Source organism: Vipera berus (genome assembly GCF_964194415.1).
Source record: "Vipera berus genome assembly, chromosome: 2".
NCBI classification, from domain to species: Eukaryota; Metazoa; Chordata; class Lepidosauria; order Squamata; family Viperidae; genus Vipera; species Vipera berus.
This window is the reverse complement of record NC_138203.1, coordinates 210,392,370-210,398,369: the sequence shown is the minus strand read 5'-3', so window position 1 is coordinate 210,398,369 and position 6,000 is coordinate 210,392,370.

The window sequence follows — 6,000 nt, the reverse complement described above, 5'->3', positions numbered from 1 at the left end:
TTTAAAAAAGGAGCTGATGATACATTTCCGGTTTGACTTTGGGGGTGGCTAGAATGACTCCAATTATACAGTAGGTCACTAACCAGTGGAGTGAACCTAAGTGTCAATGTGATTTTCTTGGGAAAATTATTTCTATTGAATGTAGTCATTTTTCAGGTTTTGCTGAAGAAAGCCTTGCCTATAAAAGTAGTGCTGGTGGTGACGATGATGGGCATTTAACTTCCCTTCTAAAATATGCTGCTGATAAATTCTGACAGCCTTACATTTGGGCCTGAGGAAAGTTGGCAATCCCTGAAGGATAGCAGAAAGTGCTGTAAGTTCGCACTGCACATTCTTCATTCATTTTGCCTAACCTGTGTTCCCTTAAGTGATCTATTGCTTTTTGATGTGGCAGTGTGAAAAAATAATTATGGTTTATATATGGAATGGGAGCAGGGAACTATAGCACCATAACGTCTTGGGCCAGTCAGGTTTGAAGCTTCAGTTTTGAAGGCTGGGATTATTATTATTATTGGATTATGCCTTATCTGACTGAAAGGAGTAGAAAGTCAGTGAGAAAACATACTAACTTTCATTCTGTACTGTTGTGATCTCTTCCAACAAGCCATAATATGCTTTTGGCTTATCTTGAGGTACAAAACCACCCCTTATGACATATTATCTGAAAATGACAATACTATGGTTTGACCAACAAACCATATTTAAAAACCCACTTTTAGCATAATGTGTGAATCCAGTTTATGTGCCCCATCCATCTAGCCCAGCATTCTGCTTCCACGAATAGACTCCCAAAGTAGATCTAACCAACACAGTGTTTGTCTTGGGTTTCTGCAAATTAGAAATTCACTGCTCTGGAAAATGTGGACTTACTAGGTTATACGAAAATGAAATTTTAGGAAAATGAAAACAGAACCAGGTTGGGAAAACATATTTTTATGAAATCAGTTTGGAGCAGACCTGTGTTTTTTTCTAAATTCTAGCCAGCAAAACATAAAAATAGGCATTATAATTTTTATTGGGAGAAAAATGAGTGCTTCATTTTAAGTGGACTGGAAGAACACCAGAAATAATGGCTTTTTTATTATGAAAACTTGACAGACATGAATGGCAAAATAATTTCCCTCTGGGCCTTGAAAACTTCAGCTCTAGAGAAGAAAAAGGGCTTCTTTCCATTACAGTTTCCAAGAGTGGCAGTGGCAACTGCGAATTCCCTTTTCTAATAAATTCTCAGGGCCCTGCTTTAATAACATCACATGTCTGGCAGATTTGATTTCTTTAAAGATCTTTTTCCTCCCTTCCCAATACCCCAGTTTTTCCTGAATGAGATAGCCAAGAGAAACTGGATCAGGCATGAATCTGCAGGTTATGATCCCCAAAGCTGTGATCCTGTCATGTTTGAGACCTGGATTTTAAGGAGCTTGTTTTTGTTCTTTTAAAAGCCTCCTGTCATTGATCTTAATTTTTCCCCCAAAAGTATTCAGAGGCTCTGAAGCGGCACTGTCACTTTCTTAGTGAAGAAAATGGACAATTCAAGAGGTTACTATAGGGGATGAGCAGGCTGAGCCCGAGGGAGAGGTCAAACATGTCATCAGTCATGAGTCCCTGCACGCCTGGCAAGAGATCTAAGTCCAGCCCACCTTGAATGCCTTCTTAATTCCTGCTGATTTCCCTTAACTCCTAGTAGCTCAGATTCTTGTAGAGAGCTTAAGATTGCAATAAATCTTTATAACCATTTAAACTGCCTGAATCTCCTGAATTCCCCAGCACTTGACAGTCAGCACCTAGCTGTGACTGTGTGGCTATAATTTGGTATACATAGTATAGTATCCATATGGACCGGCTGCGGGTGGGTGGCTGGAAATGGTCAGCACTGTATTTTGCTGGTTCTCTTCTTCGGTGATAGGTCCCTGTTGGTGTTGATGGGTTGATTGGTTCAATTGTTTCCACCCTCAGTGTCTAAATTGTGGGATGCTACAGATTTAACATTCACTCTGCTCCTACTGCTGGGGGAGGTCATCTGTGGCCATAGTGTGAGGTATAATCAATATGCTGATGATACCCATCTCTGCCCTTGGTGAAGTAAGCAATTCTGCCAAACAGCTTGTCTTGGTGGCTGGGAACTCTAGAGCAGGGGTGTCAAACTCAATTTCATTGAGGGCCGCATCAGCATTGCAGTTGCCCTCAGGGGGCTGGGGCAGGGTGGGCGTGGCCTACTGGGTGGGTGTGGCTAGAGTGCGTATGGCCTACTGGGTGGGCGTGGCCAGCTCTACAACGTTCGCATCAAGGGTGCCTATGGGGGCCTGGGCAGGAGTGGGACAGATCTGAGGGTCTCTGGCAGAAGGAGGGTCTCTGGGCCAGGGCCAAGGCAGTGGGGGCCGTTCCCTCACTGTTTCCAGGATGGCTTCACGGGCCACATGAAACCACTTCGTGGGCCGGATCTAGCCCCCGGGCCTTGTGTTTGACATGACTGCTCTAGAGGTTTGGAGTAGGAACAACAGGCTACAGCTCAACCCTGGCAAGGCTATGTGGCTTTGGGATTTGGGGCCATCTTTGGTTCTGAATGGGGTCACACTTCACCAGAAAGACCTAGTGCACAATGTGGGGGTTCTTCTGGACTCACAATTCCTGCTCATAGAGTAGGAAGCAGTTGTGGCTAGGAGAGTCTTTGTACAGCTTTAAGTTGTGCATCAATTGCATCCATTCCTGGATCAAGAGGCTCTATGCTCAGTCACTCATGCCCTGGTCTCCTCTAAGTATAGATTATTTTAATGTGCTCTCCACGGGGCTTTTCTTTGAAGAGCATTTGAAAGCTTCAGTTGATGCAAAAGGCAGTGGTACATGCAGTCATGATCCATACAAACCTTTCCTAAATTAAGGATGTTCAAATGAACTTGGGATTGTAATGCCCAGAATTTCCTGCCAATCCTGACCCTAGAGGAGCCACGAAGATCAGCTACTAATGTAAAAGGATGAAGCCATCTTCTGGGCACACTAAGTATCTATCTGAACTGTAAAAACTCTGGGCAGTCATTAGATGGCTGCAAAGAGATACAGAAAATCCTATCTCTGCTACTATTTAATATGCAATTGATTAGTTGTAAACCAAGCTGCCCCTTTTCTGCAATTATACAGTATAAAATGCTAGGACACATTTTATGTCATATATCATTACATTCAAAAGAATGCATGAATATGTTCTGAAAAGCTATGATCGAGTGAATGAGAGTCTTCAATAAGATATAGACCTATACCTATTGATTACTGTAGCCTCTTTTTGTTACCTTAGGCAGCTGATATATGATGCCCTATCTGCCATTGGTATAATAATGAAGACACATGTCTTAAGCACTTTGCCTTTAAGGATATCTTATATAGTTATTTCTAGCTGGCAATTAACACTGGGCAATATCATTTCCAATATATGCTGACTGTATGTTCTCAACCATAAGTGCCTCAAATGAGAAAGATGAAAAAGATAGCACATCAGAATGAGATTTTTTTTCCACTGTGTGGATTACAAGTAGGAGGTTATTACACTGGGATAATACAATGACCGTATTACAGTACTTGTGGTTGCAATCTTGAGCAATTAGAACTCAATGGCTGAGTTTATACCACCTGCCAAGTAAAATGTGGTCATTTAATTTGTAGCTCGGAGTATTGTGCAAGGAAATCCAGAATGCTTTGCTTATTTATAGCTCAGCACATTGTAATAACTCCAGGCGGCTTCATTAAGTCCATTCACCATCAGTTAGAGATCTGAGTTTATTTTTCAAAAGGCAAAGTGATAATGTGATTTCTATTTAGGTTGAGGCAAAGCATGGACAGCAGCAGGATCTATGCCTCAATATATGCTAAACCGAGGTTGTTGTTTTTTAAAAAAGGAGTAGGGGTAAAAAAAAATTCCTCAACTGATTGGAGATGACATTTAATAAGTAATTTTACCCATTCCCCTTATTTTCTTTGCAAATCTGCATCCCTCTTATATTTAACTAGAACTGCTTGCCATTCTGTTGTATTTCCTGATGGGGGAGTGTCCATAGATTATGGTCAGAAAGGTCAAGATGGCAATCATGATTTCATTTACAGATATAAAAATGGGAAGACCTTCGATCACATTGTTGTGGCCAAAAATCTTGATTTTTTAAAAACCATAACATGAGGACATCTCTGCTCCATTTCAGTCTGAGCTCTGGATGACTTTCATTTGAATAACCTCAACAACTATGAGAATTCTAATCTGAAATTTACAATACAGCAATGTCTGTGTTTGAGTCAACTAACATGCAGTTAATCATTACGAAGTTATTGCACTGCTGTTTGACTAGGATTAGTTTTCCCCTATAAACCAAAACAGCACTGCCTCTGATTCTAATAAATCACAGCCATGTCTGTCTCTGTGTTTGTGTGTGTAAGTTGGTATTGTTGGTATAAACAAGCACATTTCTCAGTGCGATCAACAGATTGGAAACCCTACTTATATAAATTGACTTTGCATAGTGTTTATTTACCTGTTGTAGAACCGTTAGTCCTCGACATAGGACCACAATTGAGTCCAAAATTTCTGTTCCTAAGTGAGACAGTTGTTAAGTGAAGTTTGCCCCACTTTACAACCTTTCTTGCCATATTTGTTAAGTGAATCACTTTAATTGTTAGGTTAATAACACAGTTGTTAAGTGAATCTGGATTCCTCATTGACTTTGATTATCATAAGGTGGCAAATGTTGATCACATGATCCCGGGACACTGCAATGGTCATAAATATGAATCAGTTGCCAAGTGTCTGAATCTTGATCATGTAACCATGGGGATGCTGCAATGTTGTAAGTGAAAAATGATCATGTCACTTTTTTCAGTACAATTGTATCTTCAAACGGTTATTAAATGAACCGTTGTAAGTCGAGGACTATGCAAACTATGCTGTACTACCCTGATAGAAGCAGCTGAACCCAGTCAATAGTGGTTTGTTCAATCAATCATAGTTAAAAAATTAATGTGGCTTTAAGCTTAATGTGTTATCTGATCCCATTTATAACCTGAGGATTAATGTTCATGGTCAAGCAATTTCATGACTCATTGCTCCCTTGAATCTTTCCTTTGGAGGTAACCTGCTCATTAAAAGTCAGAGACCAAGAACTTATCAAAAGCTTTTTGACAGTTGATCAAAGGGTCCTACAACATTTTTGACATTGTTTTTCCTTGGTGCTGGCAACATGCTTGTTTTGTGTTGTCATTTCACCTCTGGATCATGAAAATAAACTGCAGTACCGTATTTTCTGGCGTATAAGACGACTTTTTAACCCATGAAAATCACCTCAAAAGTTGGGGGGGTCGTCTTATACGCCCAGTCGTCTTATATGCCGGAAAATCAGCGGGTGGCGTCTGGCGGGAGCCGGCAGGGCATTCCTGCACATGTGCGCACTCCCCGGCTGCTCCTTAGCAGCCGGGGAGTGCGCGCGTGTGCAGAACTGCCCTGCCGGCTCCCGCCCAACACTCTTCCCTCTTGAGGCAGCATCGCTCCCCGGCTCCTAAGGAGTCCTCGGGGATGCTGCCTCAAGAGGGAAGAGCGTCGGGCGGGAGCCAGCAGGGCAGTCCTGCACACGTGCGCACTCCCCGGCTGCTAAGGAGCAGCCGGGGAGTGCGCGTGTGCGCAGGACTGTCCTGCGGGCTCCCGCCAGACGTCAGCCTGCCCTGCTTCCTCCACAGTGAGAGGGGAGGGCGTGCCTTCCCGGGCTCGCTGATTTTCCGGCGTATAAGACGAAAAATCTTGAAAATCATCTCAAAAGTTGGGGGGTCGTCTTATACGCCCAGTCATCTTATACGCAGGAAAATACGGTATTAGGAAGAGTGTCATTTGTGTGTGTTTTTCAAAATCATGAAAAAAACCATGTGAGCTACACATTATTCTAAAATTGCAATGAGTAGAATAATCAGAAATGGAAAAGAAGAATGATAGTAGTTGCAAAATAAGTGGCATTTTACTGCATAAAGAAGAGTTGG